This window comes from Tubulanus polymorphus, chromosome 11, assembly GCF_964204645.1.
Source record: "Tubulanus polymorphus chromosome 11, tnTubPoly1.2, whole genome shotgun sequence".
In the NCBI taxonomy this organism is placed as follows: Eukaryota; Metazoa; Nemertea; class Palaeonemertea; order Tubulaniformes; family Tubulanidae; genus Tubulanus; species Tubulanus polymorphus.
The window spans coordinates 4,496,955-4,512,187 of record NC_134035.1 but is presented as its reverse complement, the minus strand read 5'-3'; the positions used below and the strand labels follow the sequence as shown (position 1 = coordinate 4,512,187).

Here is a 15,233-nt window from a genome sequence, read left to right as displayed (position 1 = left end):
GTATTGAAGTGGTTTTCAATAGATTTGTCGAAAGATCTAGAATTTTGGGGCATCAAATTGTCCTGAAGATGCTGTCTTCAATTTTCTAATATGGGTATGGTGTACTGAACTGATTTTCAATAGATTGGTCGAAAGATTCAGAATTTTGGGGCTTCATATCACCCGGAAGATGCTGTTTACAATTGTCTGATATGGTTAGGGTGTATTGAAGTGGTTTTCAATAGATTGGTCGAAAGATCTAGAATTTTTGGGCATCAAATTGTCCTGGAGATGCTGTATTCAATTGTCATATATGGGAAGGGTATATTGAACTGGGTTTCAATAGATTGGTCGAAGGATCTAGAATTTTGGGGCTTCATATCGTGCTTAAGATTCTGTGTTCAATTGCCTTTTATGGGTAGGGTGTACTGAACTAATTTTAAATAGATTAGTCGAAAGATCTAGAATTATGGGGCATTATATCGTCCTGAAGATGCTGTATTCAATTGTCTAATATGGGTAGGGTATATTGAACTGGTTTTCAATAGTTTGGTCGAAAGATCTAGATTTTTGGGGCTTCATATCGTCCTGAAGATGCTGTATTCAATTGTCCTTTATGGGTAGGGTGTACTGAACTCATTTGAAATAGATTGGTCGAAAGATCTAGAATTTTGGGGTTATTATATCGTCCTGAAGATGCTGTATTCTTTTTTCTAATATGGGTAAGGTATATTGAACTGGTTTTCAATAGTTTGGTCGAAAGATCTAGATTTTAGGGGCTTCATATCGTCCTGAAGATGCTGTATTCAATTGTCCTTTATGGGTAGGGTGTACTGAACTCATTTGAAATAGATTGGTCGAAAGATCTAGAATTTTGGGGCTTCATATCGTCCTGAAGATGCTGTTTACAATTGTCTGATATGGTTAGGGTGTATTGAAGTGGTTTTCAATAGATTGGTCGAAAGATCTAGATTTTTGGGACTTCATATCGTCCTGAAGATGCTGTATTCAATTTTCTTATATGGGTATGGTGTACTGAACTGATTTTCAATAGATTGGTCGAAAGATTCAGAATTTTGGGGCTTCATATCACCCGGAAGATGATGTATACAATTGTCTGATATGGTTTGGTTGTATTGAAGTGGTTTTCAATAGATAGGTTGAAAGATCTAGATTTTTGGGGCTTCATATCGTCCTGAAGATGTTGTATTCCATTGTCTGATATGTGTAGGGTGTACTGAACTGATTTTCAATAGATTGGTCGAAAGATCTAGAATTTTGGGGTTTCATATCGTCCTGAAGATGCTGTATTTAATTGTCTTATATGGGTAGGGTGTACTGAACTAATTTTCGTTAGATTGGTTGAAAGATTCAGAATTTTGGGGCTTCATATCGTCCTGAAGATGCTGTTTTCAATTGTCATATATTGTTAGGGTGTATTGAACTGATTTTCAATAGATTGGTGGAAAGATCTAGAATTTTTGGGCATCAAATTGTCCTGGAGATGCTGTATTCAATTGTCATATATGGGAAGGGTATATTGAACTGGGTTTCAATAGATTGGTCGAAGGATCTAGAATTTTTGGGCTTCATATCGTGCTTAAGATTCTGTGTTCAATTGCCTTTTATGGGTAGGGTGTACTGAACTAATTTTAAATAGATTGGTCGAAAGATCTAGAATTTTGGGGCATCATATCATCCTGAAGATGCTGTATTCAATTGTCATATATAGGTAGGGTGTACTGAACTGATTTTTAATAGATTGGCCGAAAGATCCAGAATTTTCGGGCTTCATATCACCTGGAAGATGCTGTATACAATTGTCTGATATGGTTTGGGTGTATTGAAGTGGTTTTCAATAGATTGGTCGAAAGATCTACATTTTTGGGGCTTCATATCGTCCTGAAGATGCTGTATTCAATTGTCTAATATGAGTAAGGTGTACTGAACTGATTTTCAATAGATTGGTTGAAAGATTCAGACTTTTAGGGCTTCACATCGTCCTGAAGATGCTGTATTCATATTGTCTAATATGGGTAGGGTGTACTGAACTCATTTTAAATATATTGGTCGAAAGATCTAGAATTTTGGGACATTATATCGTCCTGAAGATGCTGTATTCAATTGTCATATATGGGTAGGGTGTACTGAACTAATTTTCGATAGATTGGCCGAAAGATTCAGAATTTTGGGGTTTAATATCATCTTGAAGGTGCTGTATTCATATTGTCATACATGGGTAGGGTGTACTGAACTAATTTTCGATAGATTGGCCGAAAGATTCAGAATTTTGAAGCTTTATATCGTCTTGAAGATGCTGTATTCAATTGCCATATATGGGCAGGTGTACTGAACTCATTTTCAAAAAATTGGTCGAAACATCCTGAAAGTTAGGGCCTCATATGGTCCTGAAGATGCTGTGTTCAATTGTCCTATATGGTTAGTGTGTATTGAAGTGGTTTTCAATAGATTTGTCGAAAGATTCAGAATTTTGGGGCTTCATATCGTCCTGAAGATGCTGTTTACAATTGTCTGATATGGTTAGGGTGTATTGAAATGGTTTTCAATAGATCGGTCGAAAGATCTAGATTTTTGGGGCTTCATATCGTCCTGAAGATGCTGTATTCAATTGTCTAATATGGGTAGGGTATATTGAACTGGTTTTCAATAGTTTGGTCGAAAGATCTAGATTTTTGGGGCTTCATATCGTCCTGAAGATGCTGTATTCAATTGTCCTTTATGGGTAGGGTGTACTGAACTCATTTGAAATAGATTGGTCGAAAGATTCAGAATTTTGGGGCTTCATATCACCCGGAAGATGCTGTTTACAATTGTCTGATATGGTTAGGGTGTATTGAAGTGGTTTTCAATAGATCGGTCGAAAGATCTAGATTTTTGGGGCTTCATATCGCCCTGAAGATCCTGTATTCAATTGTCTAATATGGGTAAGGTGTACTGAACTAATTTTCAATAGATTGGTTGAAAGATTCAGAATTTTGGGGCTTCATATCACCCGGAAGATGCTGTATTCAATTGTCATATATGGGGAGGGTGTAGTGAACTGGTTTTCAATAGATTGGTAGAAAGATCCAGAATTTTGGGGTTTCATATCATTCTGAAGATGCTGTATTGAATTGTCATATATTGGTAGGGTGTAATGAAATCATCTTCAATAGATTGGTCAATAGATCCAGAATTTTGGAGCTTCATATACCGCCTAAATATGTTGTATTCAATTGTCATATATGGGTAGGGTTTATTGAACTAATCTTCAATTGATGGGTTGAAAGATCTGAATTTTCTCGCTACATATGGTCCTGAAAATGATGTATTTAATCTTTATAGATGCTATGGATTGTACTAAACTGATAATCAAGTGAACGGTTGGATGATCCAGAATTTTGTTGCTACATACAGTCTAGAAGATGTCGTTTTCAATTGCAATAGTTCAGGTAGGTGTTTATTGAACTGATTTCCAATAGATGCGTTGAAAGATGTAGAATTGTGAGGCTTCATATCGTCCTAAAGATGCTGAATTCAATTGTCACATATGGGTAGGGTGTACTGGAACTGATTTTCAATAGATTTGTCAAAAGATCCAGAATTTTGGGGCTTCATGCATATCATCCTTAAGATGCTGTATTGAATTGTCATATATGGGTAGGGTGTACTGAACCAATTTTAATAGATTGGTAGATCTAGAATTTTGGGGCTTCATGGGTAGGGTGTACTGAACTGATTTTCATTAGATTGGCGAAAGATCCAGAATTTTGGGGCTTCATCTCGTCCTGAAGATGCTGTAATCAATTGTCATATATGGGTAAGGTTTACTGAATCGTTTTCGATAGATTGGTGCAAAGAACCACAATTTAGGGGCTTCATGTCATCCTGAAGATGCTGTATTCAATTGTCTTATATGGGTAGGGTGTAGTGAACTGATTTTCAATTGATTGGCCGAAAGATCTTGAATGTTGGGGCTTCATATCGTCCTGAAGATGCTGTATTCAATTGTCTAATATGGGTAGGGTGTACTGAACTGATTTTCAATAGATTGCTGGAAGGATCTACAATTCTAGTTCTTTGATTAATATATAAGTGTATGAATTGCATAGCATTGTCCATAAAACTGGTTAATGTGAATGCGGCCGTGGCTTGAGGCTAGATGCAATCCATCAGTGACCAATGCTGGCGACCTGTACCTGATACACAAGATTGTATATTTCGTATACATATTGGTTTAAATAAAGATTATAAAAATTCTTGCAATAAATTTAAGTTTGAGGAAAATTCATCCTCTTTTCATCATTTAGTTTATCATAAGTGCGACATGTGATGTGGGAAAATTCATCGTATCTTCTGATGTTTATTTCAAAGCTATTACAGAGCTGCCAACTGCCTTCCTGATTTTCCGTTTTTGTTACTATTTTATAACAAGAAATACTGATATGATTTTTTGATGCATACAGAAATATGAAAGATGTTGCTCTGAGGGTCTTTCCGTTGATTCCTGATTAATTTGAACATTTTCTTTCATATTTCAATGAAATGTTACTGAAAAAGTTCAACTTTTTAATGATAGCGGATTACAGAGGTTGGCAGCCCTGCAACTGTCTCAATTGTTGCTCACTGATAAGTTCATTTGAGATCCTATGAAAAATTGTTGTATAGAAAATTAGGATTTCCGAGGGGGGCCAAGATCAGGAAAATTGACCAAAACCAAAATGAAACCTATGTCCGAACTGAGGAGATGGCCCCTGGTCAAGTCAATATTAGGAAACAGCCCCTGGTTCGCTTGTAAGTCATGAGATTGTCCCTGATCTACTGTGAATGGTCCCCGGGCTATTGTTTGGTAACCGTGCCGACTCAGCTAACAATAAGAACCGGTTTCTTTTCATAGCCGAACTTTCGACAAAGCCAGTATAGAATTGTGTGTATGGTGAACTGGTGACGCAAGACACCGAGGTGTGCCGTGACCCAGTTCGTATGTTCTGTATATGTCTGTAATACATCGTGGTCATTAGACTGCTGGAACTTGAGTCGTGAAGATGTCTGTTTTTACATCTCTGCTACTGAAACATGATTACTGCTGCTGCAACTCATTCCAGCATCTCGTTACAATAAACACACGATGAACCGGTAAGATATAACCTTTCGATGATGTTTTCAGAATTATTTATAATGGAAATTCGGTAATTCTATTATAACTTTTCTACATGCAGGATATCATGTTGGATCTGCTGCGGCTCCTGATGTCCGTTCGTAACAGCGCCCTCTGGTGTAAATGAATGGTAAGTTTTTGTTTAAATTATTGAATGAATTAGTATGTGAACAGAACCTGAACCTGAACCCGGCAGTGACCGAACTTGGCATGATGGCGCCATCTATCATTTTAAAACTACATCATGTTGGTTGTAGCTAAACTTTGGATTCTGGACTTGGAGGAACCCGAACCTGGCCTTGGCATGGTGGCGCCATCTATTATTTCAAAGCAACATGTTGGTTGTAGCTAACCATAGGACAGTGGACTCAAAACCTGTAACCGGTTGTGGCCAAACTTGGGATAGTGGATTCTGAAATAAATTTTAAGTGTAATGCTGTCTTGGGGACTACTTAACCGTATACTGGTTCAAGTTCAGTATCTGGCCAAATAATGCCCAGATGTAGTTGTACTGATTTTAATTTTTAACAATTTTTACATTCAGGAAATCGTTGGATGTCTGTGAAATGGGGCGAGATCTTCATTCTTCTAGAGCGCCCTCTGGAGTACGAGTGATCGGTATAAAAGACTAGGAGAACATTTTAAGTATGTTTTACTTTTTTCAAAATAGTTTTTAAGCATATACAATGTTGCAATAGAGTTAGAGCAGTATAACTATGAAATATAACTAGCTATTATCATCAGAATCAGAGACTTTTAATGTGTCAATGACATAAGCTATTGTCTTCAATCAAACTCTGTTTGGTCTTAAATACATATTGTCTTTAATTAAACTAATTGTTTAAACTTAATTGCTATGGTCTTCAATTAAACTCATTGTTTGATCTTAAATAGCTTTTGTCTTCAATTAAACTAATTGTTTTGACATAAATACATATTGTCTTCAATTAAACTAATTGTTTGAACTTAAATAGCTGTTTGGACTTAAATACAAATCGTCTTTAATTAAACTAATTGTTTGAACTTAAATACATATTGTCTTTAATTAAACCAATTGTTTAAACTTAATTGCTATGGTCTTCATTTGAACTCATTGTTTGGTCTTCAATACACATTGTCTTGTTTGAACTTAAATAGCTTTTTGGACATACAAATCGTCTTTAATAAACTTAATTGCTATGGTCTTCAATTAAACTCATTGTTTGATCTTAAATAGCTTTTGTCTTCAATTAAACTAATTGTTTTGACATAAATACATATTGTCTTCAATTAAACTAATTGTTTGAACTCGTTTCGACATAAATACACATTGTCTTCGTTTGAACTTGTCTTGTCTTCAATTAAACTGATTGTTTGAACTTAAATAGCTTTTGTCTTCAATTAAACAGATTGTTTGAGCTTAAATAGCTTTTTGGACTTAAATACAAATCGTCTTTAATAAACTTAATTGCTATGGTCTTCAATTAAACTCATTGTTTGTACTTAAATACATATTGTCTTTAATTAAACTAATTGTTAAACTTGCTATGGTCTTCAATTAAACTCATTGTTTGGTCTTAAATAGCTTTTGTCTTCAATTAAACTCATTGTTTGAACTCATTGTTTCTACAAATACACATTGTCTTCGTTTGAACTTCTTTTGTCTTCAATTAAACTGATTGTTTGAACTTAAATAGCTTTTGTCTTAATCTCAGTTTCTCATTGTCATTAAAACTTTTGCAGGTCTCACAGATGAAACCATGACCAGTCAGCTGAAACCATGAACTAAGCTCGCAGAAACCAGTGCCAAGCTCACAGAAACCAGTCAAAAAACCTTATTGATTTGATCATTAGATCTCAGATAAAAGGGTCTCCTCCCCCATCTCGTGGATTAGATTGATGGGCCTGAGAGACCCCCCTGCCCCCCTTCAGGGGGGGGGGGGTTTAAAGAAGGGGGCCTGTATTTGTTTTTTTTCCGAAAGAAATGAAAGGGGGGACTATAATTGTTTTTTCAAACAAAACAAAACACGAGGGGGACTGCATTTCCTTTTTTTGTAAAATATTTATTTATAAATAAATACAAATCTTAACATCATTGTTTTTGTTCATATTTCGATAAACTCTATTCTAAACACTATTCCAAGTTCTACCAGGAGTAAACGTAATGGCGGCTAGATTTCTTAAACCTCGTTCACATTGGAACTAGGAATGGTAAACATCTGATTGGTGGTTTCCAGCAACAAATTGATACCTAAACTGGTTTGACTATTTCAGCACTTACATGACAATGTCAAATATATCGGGACAGAGCGTCCTTAGAGCATCCCAATATGACATGCTGGTAGTTATGATAACGCATCAAATGTCACTTTTTTATAACCACCGATTATCAAGTGATAAACTGGTTTGACTATTTCGGGACTTACCAAACATGACAATGTCAAATATATTGGAACACAGCAGCAGCATCGGAGAAGTCCTACTGCACGAGCAGATTGACAGACCTTCCTTAGAGCATCCCAATTTGACATGCTGGTAGTTATGATAACGCAACAAATGTCACTTTTTTGTAACCACGGATTATCAAGTGATAAATTTGTTATCTTATTGCGTCAGGTCAATGGCAGCTTAAATTCAATATGTTGAGCTGGGTTTTACACATGTGACTGGGCAAGAATTAATATAGAGACTCGAATTTACACTTGTCGCAGATTTGACCGAAAAATGACAAACTTGACACACAGCAAAATGATTTGCACGTCAATTTTATTCAAAATTTCACAAAGTTCAAATAAAAATCAAACACGATTTCAGCAATGGTATATCTTCTTGCAGCCGTCGATTCGTCACTGGATATCAGAAAGGGCCAAACGCAGAACAGTTTTATTTCATTTCTCCGTCTCATCATCTAACAGGGAAAACTACAATCAACCTCGCAAAAGCCAAAAAATGATACCTTGTTTCTCAGAGAGTAGGTGTTTATTTTTACTTTTACAGGAATTTTTGGAAATATTGACCAGGCATGCAAAATTTTTATCTTTAATAGAAATATTTGGAAGCAACTTGTCTTTTACTTTCTCCCATACATTTGAAATTTGGAATGCGATGACTTAAGCAGCGAGGTTGACTGTAGCGGCAAGGAGTTTGGGTCCAGTGAACGAGTTGATCATCTGATTGGTCACAAATAGCAGAAAACCCAGTTAGTATAAAGTCACTCGTTAAAATGAATTCGCCGGTGGGCCGGAGCGCCATCCTGTGCCCACCGAGCTAACCACCTCAAGTCTCCTGAGAAAACTCTACGACAAGTGTAAATGAGCGAAGGTGACATCTGTTGCATATTTTAAAACTACCATTTGACGTCTCTTCGGACCCGGAACCGTACATCATAATAAAGATAGGAAGCCATTCCGTGAAATAGTCAAACCTGATCATGTAACCAACAATTCAGTTATAACTCGGTTAATCGTCCTTGACCGATCAGATATTTGAGATAAAACGTATTTTACAAAATTTAGGAAGTAAAACGCATTCAAATGTTTCATAAATTTAATGTACAATTGAGCTGTGACGTGTAATTGAACTCTGGCACTGTTTGTACGTCTCGGACGATTGAACCGGTTATTAGTGAATTACAAGTCGTCTTTACAAGTTGAAATGTCTACTTGCCAATTCATGAGTTGAGAGCTTCATAGATCTTCATGTGCGCTTCACGTATTTCGATGAGGTAACTCATACTTGCGAGATGCGACTTCCAAGCTACAGTACTCAGATCCCAGGAGTGATCTATCAGGCCAGGTTGGTTTAGTTCGCATATCGGCAGCAATCGGCTCCTGGGTGAGGATGGTCGACTTTGTATTTTATTCATCGGGGTAGTCAGCACGTAATGGCAGCAATCCGGTCCTGAGGAGGTTCTGCAAAAAACCGCAACAATCACCATTAGAATCTTTTATTTAAGTCGATACATGTACATTGTAGTCAACTTATAACAACAATAAATCTACTGACCACCGATTTCGGTGTGGAGTGCCGCATGCACTAATTCGAAAGGTCTGGAATCAACAGTGTCGTCGATGGCAGCTATCAGGTGGAGTAATGGCTGATCTGAAAAAAAAAATGCATATACACTGAATCGTTTAGAATCAAGATCTGGTTCAAATCGATGGGTCAAATCCAGATGACTGAGTATTTCCCGGAGACCGAGTAGGTTTTGTCATAATGCGGTTCATTGAGCAGTTTAAAATGCAATATGACACTGAAGCGCCATTAGCTACATAAAACCAGACTGACCCTGCTCATTCATATAGGAATATCTTAACTGCAAAATTGTTCAGAATAAATTTCAAATATATGAGTTGGATATAATGTATCAGATATTCTACAAGTCCCCATAAGTGAACGAGTTGACCATCTGGTTGGTTGCGAAAAACAGAAAACCCAGTTAGTAATTAGGGATCCAGGGACACCATGCCCACTTGGGAAGTGGTTTCAGATGCTCAACAATCTAACAATTTCAATATTCAACGCCCCATCCATGAAAAATACAATGACCTTGAAACTCACAACAATCATAGAACATGTCAGCAGCTACAATTTTGCAATTGAATGTGGTAACAAAATATGCCTAGTTACCAATATGATATGGAAATACTAAGTAATTCTACTATTCAACGCCCCCTGGTGACCACATAGAATAACTAATGTCCTTGAAACTCACCACAATCATAGACCATGTCATGAGCTACAACTTTACAATTGATTGTGGTTACAAAATATGCATAGGTACGAATATAATATATAAATACTAAGTTATTGTATTGTTCAACACCTCCTGGTGGCCATATACAAAAACCAATGACCTTGAAACTCACCACGATCATAGACCATGTCATGAGCTACAACTTTCCAAGCGATTGTGGTAACAAAATATGCTTAAGTATCAATATAATGTGGAAACATTTTCCACCTACGAATGAGTACTAATGACACCAAGATGGCCGCCAATTGCGTCATAATTGCCTGATCAAATATACCTGTCTCGGGTATGAGAGATCCCTTTCCAAAGAATACCCATCACAAATTGCAATGAAAAATGGCAAACCATTAGGAAGCTACAGGACTCAAAATTCAGGCCAAAATTGATATTTTTGGGCACATAAAAGGTCACAGGACAACCATCTAGAGTCCGATCGACCCAATCTTTCTCATGCTGATGGGCCCTTGGGGATACAAATAAATACAAACGATCAAGGTAATTGATAATAGCGTCTTCAAAATTTCCCTCGAAAACTTCAATAAATTGCCCATGGGCAAAGTGTGGTTTACCTTGAAAGCTAGAGGTTTTTTGGGGTAAGGGCATTGCTTGAAAAATCTTTTTAATTCGTGACAATTCAAATTTCTACAAGTTTAAATATAGTATTTTATAAATAAAGTATTTTATCGTTCTTAAAGGATTATTTTGTAGTCAAATAAGACCAAAGATATACATTTGTTTACGGTCTACATCCAAAATTTCGTAGGGTACAGGTAAGCGCGGCATGGAAACTATTTTATATTTTCAAAGAAATATTTTTTCATAATATGAAAAAAAAAATACAAATAAAATTTATATGATGTCACATATCAGAGGATGGCTGAATGTATGGCCGCGGAAGTTAAAATACCGGTGCAGTAAGAAATCGGCGTATTAGATCGTCTTAAATCCTGGAATTTACCACTACAATATTCAGACCTCGACCTATACCTATAGTTTGCTGCTTAGTATTTTCAGGTCACAAGAAATTACAATTTATTACAAATTCAATCAAACAGAAAACACAGCGCTCATCTTCTGCTGATGAAATGTCAAATGCGCCAGCAAGCAGCGTTACAGTATCACTATAGTAGTGTATACTGTATGCGCGTGTGTTAGTGTGTGCAACAGTCTAATCTAATGATTTCCGCGCGCACGTGGAGGCCTTGTGTAAGTGAATGTTCGCTTACACTTCAATCTCAATCAAATCAATCACCGGGTATTAAAATGAAACAATACCTTTGGCGGATAATAATTACATTCTCACCAGTAATGAGCATTAGTCCAATGAAACGTTAGCTATTCTATGGCTTTCCCATAATTATTTTAGTAGCGCCGGAAATTCCCCGTATATACCAAAAACAGCCTATCACATTCGCTCATAGAGACAACGCCCCCTAATCGAGGTCATTGCAATTTTATACGCGAGAGCTAAGAATTTTCCCGCCAAAAACAGTTATTCGTCGAATTTTTACAATGTTGACCATGTCATCGACGGAGGTTCGCCATGTCTTCAATCGCATCGATTATACGTCGTTCAAGCCGAGAACCAATGAAACAAATGCTCACATAAAAAAACGTACCGCGATTTTACATGGATTGGCTCAATGCCAACTTCATATCGCTGACAAAGGTAAACCAAAAACGTGTAAAGTGCTGATTTTGGCGAACAACAATGGCTGCCAGTCGGCCATCTTGAATCTGACAGGGCCAGTTTTTGGGCTGAAGATGTGTCTAGGATAGATACATGTATAAACCAAATATAAAGACATTACCTTGAAATGTCTTCAAAACTTCCCAAAATAACTGGATTCCGTCTACGGACGGACGGACAAACGGACGAAAAGTGAACACAATAGCCCGCTGGGACTAAAGTCCCAAGTGGGCTAAAAAGTCAGTCGTTAAAATGAAATCGCCGGTGGCCCGGAGCGCCATCCTGTGCCCACCGAGCTAACCTCCTCGAGTCTCCTGAGAAAAGGTGATATCTGTTGTATGTTTTAAAACTACCATTTGATGTTATCTCTGGACTCGGAACCGTACATCTATACAAGTAGAATTTCTTAATACGGTTTCATGGAATAAATCATAAGTTCGCTTTTACACGATAAATCGCTATACATTAAAACTCCTCTTAACTCAAATCCTTTGATATCGAATTATCGTTTTTAATTGAATATAATGATATTTCAGAATCATTGCAACGATAGAATATCCATTAAATTTATGAAACTCATTCACCTTAACGCTAATCAATGGTAAAAAAATAAATTCAAGTTTAGAGAAGTGTTATCGAGTCTATATTAACTGAGATTGCTGAGACGAGGGTCCATCTTTTTGAATAAGCTTAAATTCGACCTAAGTCTGTTACATGGTTCCCACAGTCGCATGAATTAAAAATTCCCAAGTTTATCCCAAGTATTATAGGGGTGATTTTTCAGTTTTTCCAAATGGAAATGAACAGATATCATCATACAATATTTTAGTGGTGACTGGTTGAGGTGATTCTCAAGGGAAATCGTTGAAGTAAGTTGCCCTTGACAAATGCAATACGTGAAATGTGAATGAATTTCCCAAATATTTCCCTGATTAGAGGAACATTTTTCAAAATTCCCGAATATTTCAAAACTGGGAATTATTGTTTCAAAATTCTCAAGTTTTTCCGAATTTCCCTGTACTGTGGGAACCATGTGGCTTAAAGTTTAAATGTCTACTTACCAATTCATGATGTATTTCGATGAGGTGACTCTTACTAGCGAGATGCGACTTCCAAGCTACAGTACTCAGATCCCAGGAGTCATCTATCGGGCCAGGGTGGTTTAGTTCGCATATCGGCAGCAATTGGCTCCTGCTTGAGGATGGTCGACTTTGTATTTTATTCATTGGGGTAGTCAGCATGTAAAGGCAGAAATCCGGTCCTGAGGAGGTTCTGCAAAAAACCGCAACAATCACCATTAGAATTCTTTATTTAAGTCGATACATGTACATCGTAGTCAATTTATAACAACAATACATCTACTCACCACCAATTTCTGAGTGCAGTGCCGCATGCATTAATTCAAAAGGTTTGGAGGCAGTTTAGTGCGTCGATGGCAGCAATCAGGTCCTGATGATGAGAAATGGATGAATGGCAGATCTGAAAAAAGAAACACATTTTACTGAATCGTTTAGAATCAAGAGCTGGTTCAAATCGATAGGTCAAGTCCGAAACCTGAGATTTGTTATAATGTGGTCAATTGGGCGGTATTAAATGCGATATGACACAGTAAAGCGCGACTAGCTACATAAAACTAGAGGCCAATGGGCCTTGTGAAGTCTAAGCGTCAGGTAAAGTACTTTGCATAGCCAAGATATTTTAAAATGACTTTGAGCACGGATTCTCCCTCCCCCATTCTGCAAAATTCATTAAATTCAAAAAAATTCTTTTAGTCCTTCATGCTTTCATCAGAAAAACATTTCGTGCCCGGCTTGACTTACAATCGGTTAACTCAGTCAGTTCTTCAATTTTGGGATTTACCAAACGCAAAATTGTTTTTCATTTCTCATATCTAATTGGTCACAATATCCACCCGTAGTTGTGTTGATGATGCACTACTAGCTAAAATTTGTATCAAGACAGATATTCCCTGCCGTTAGGAGCCGCATAGGCAAGCGTCTGTAGTTTGTCCACCTCACGGCATCAACCTTGACGTCCGACCAGCCAGCCAGCGCCGGTCACCAGATGAACATCTGTAGAGCAGGTATGGTCATAAACCACAGAGCCTGCAGCGCTGAAGGCGTTATTGAAGCCATACATTTTATGATTATATGCTTAACCCTTTCAGTGCAGTGTATAAATCAGTGATGGATTTAGCAAGCACACCGCACTGCGGTGTATTGATATAATTAGTAATTATCTCTCTTGAAAGATGGCAGTACCTGTCAAACTGAAAACCTGTCAAAGTGAAATATCAGTATCTAGCGACACACCACGCTGCGGTGTAGACTCACTATAGTGGTATTCCCTTTGTTCAACACATTAGGGTGGAATTATTCAAAATTTTCAAACTATCTCCAGCACTATAGGGTATTAATAAGTCAGCCTTGAAAGGGTTAAGAAATCTGGTTTATCTGATCGGTGTTCTATTACGCAAATTAGTACAGTGGAGCAATCGTCCGCACATCAGAAGTAAAGTTTTTTCATCAATATAACCACTGGCTTGCAAAAAATGAGCATTTAGATTTCAAATACGTCGGAATAGATTTATATTTTATATTTATATTTTTTATCCATAAACTGACAAATTTAATTAGTAATAGACATCTCCGATAGTTCACTAAACACTGCGCCACTAGCGCTAGTGACTCATTCATTGATCCGAGCAATACAAAATTTCCCACGCCCCAGCCCACGAAAATGAGGGGATTAATCAAAAATCCGCCACGATAACTCTCTGCTCGCCCACCCACTGGTTATTCATGAGAAATTTCAGCGTTCAATTCGCAGCAGTTATCGCGGAGATGCTCTTACGTTTCGAGTCATTTTAATAAGACTAAACCAGACTAACCCAGCTCATTCATATAAAATATCTTAACTGCGAAATTGTTCCAAATATTTGAATAAATTCCAAATATATATATATATATATATATATATATATATATATATATATATATATATATATATATATGTATACATATATATATATAGGAGTTGGATATAAACGCTTTCTACGGTTATCTGAGTCTCCCATAACATTTCAGTCAATTATCGAAATGATTAAGTCGGAAAAGTACCTATAGCCTTCCCAACCACAACTGGCCAAATGTAATTTCAACTCACAAATATAGGACCCCTCCCATCAACAAACAGTCTGAAGTCATTCTATAATAAATGTAAATAAAACTCGAACAATATCTTTGATGAATACACATGAAGTGTAAATTTATAAATTAAACTCATTTCAACTTACACTTGGGTCCTATTCTACTCCCAGCGAAGAACAGCTCCCACCAACGAACAGCCACGGTCCGACCGTCAGTTCAGTACGCTTTCTGCAATAAATGTAAATAATACTCGAACAATTATAGATGAATTAGCGACGTATACATTCATGAAAAATTAAACTGGTCAAATATAATTTCAACTTACACAAACATGTAATGTAATGTATCCTGGACAAGACGAACCGCTCCTGCCAGCAAACAACCACAGTCTAACCAGATAACAGGTCACACACTCAGGTCTAGTATATTTCGTATAGATGATCATTGGAGCGGTGCATTCATTTGGCCTATATTACTTCACAATGAAAACGATGAATAGACTGGGAACTGTGTAGGACTGTCCTT

General features: G+C 37.0%; 2 long non-coding RNA genes across 2 annotated transcripts in view; one reads left to right on the top strand and one right to left on the bottom strand.

Moving 5' to 3' along the window:
* LOC141913210 (uncharacterized) overlaps positions 1-7,155 on the top strand; it is a 52,840-nt gene extending 45,685 nt beyond the window's left edge. Inside the window, exons 2-6 of the long non-coding RNA XR_012620246.1 lie at positions 3,325-3,431; positions 4,877-5,115; positions 5,199-5,267; positions 5,682-5,782; positions 6,860-7,155. This is a non-coding gene — a long non-coding RNA (uncharacterized LOC141913210). The remainder of the gene's footprint in view (positions 1-3,324; positions 3,432-4,876; positions 5,116-5,198; positions 5,268-5,681; positions 5,783-6,859) is intronic.
* Positions 7,156-7,378: 223 nt separating this feature from the next.
* Positions 7,379-15,103, bottom strand: LOC141913064 (uncharacterized). The gene is made up of 6 exons (XR_012620214.1): positions 15,034-15,103; positions 14,855-14,936; positions 12,926-13,038; positions 12,621-12,831; positions 9,122-9,217; positions 7,379-9,027 (listed from the first exon to the last, which is right to left on the bottom strand). It is a non-coding gene; the product is annotated as an uncharacterized LOC141913064 (long non-coding RNA).
* Positions 15,104-15,233: the final 130 nt, after the last annotated feature.